Raw genomic sequence first — 750 nt, 5'->3', positions numbered from 1 at the left:
TGGGTGCGAGGTCCTGCCATGGGGGAGACAAAGCAGGGAGTTATTTTGGACCCGGAAAGCAGCTTGCGGCTCCGGTCCCTTCTCTGCATCCCCAGGGGCCAGGGTCTGCGGGGGGCCCCCTTGCCCAGCAATGCATGTGCCAGCCCCGGAGCTATGCCGGGGTGGCTGTGGGCTGGCTCCAGATGGCTAAGCCCATTAGGGGCCATAATTGCATCGCAAGGCCGGGGAAGGACGCATTCGTCTCCGGTGGGAAGCAGCTCCGGCAGCCGGCAAGCTCTGGGTGAGCGCCTAAGGCACTGTTCCACACTTGTTCCAGGCCGTGGCGGTAGCTGCCGGTTCTCTAAGAAGCTCTGAGCAGAAATGGATGGCCCCTAGGTGCGGAGGAAGGACAGCCTGTGAGAGAGATGCAGACCCCATAGCCGGGCTCCTCGGGACAGGCTGAGTCCAGCCGGTGCCCATGGGGAGACGTGATGGGAGGTCATGGTCCTGGAAACGCAACCCGGAGTGCAGCGACCTGCGGGGTTGGGGGTGGTGATAGGGTGGGAGTGTTGGTGCTCTGCCTCCTTCCAGCATCCCCTGCCACTGCAGAGCAGCGGGACCAGAGGTCCTCAGTGCCACGATGGAGGATGTCACTCTACGGACCAACCTCCCGGCTCCCCAGACCCCTTGGCGCGCGGGACACCCACCTCATGTCCAGGCAGAGCGGCTGGGGGGGGGGCGGGCGGCGGGGGGGGCCGCCGGGTGTGCCTG

Source organism: Corvus brachyrhynchos, unplaced genomic scaffold (genome assembly GCF_000691975.1).
Source record: "Corvus brachyrhynchos isolate BGI_N302 unplaced genomic scaffold, ASM69197v1 scaffold46, whole genome shotgun sequence".
NCBI lineage: Eukaryota > Metazoa > Chordata > Aves > Passeriformes > Corvidae > Corvus > Corvus brachyrhynchos.
Note: the sequence above shows the minus strand (reverse complement) of the source record.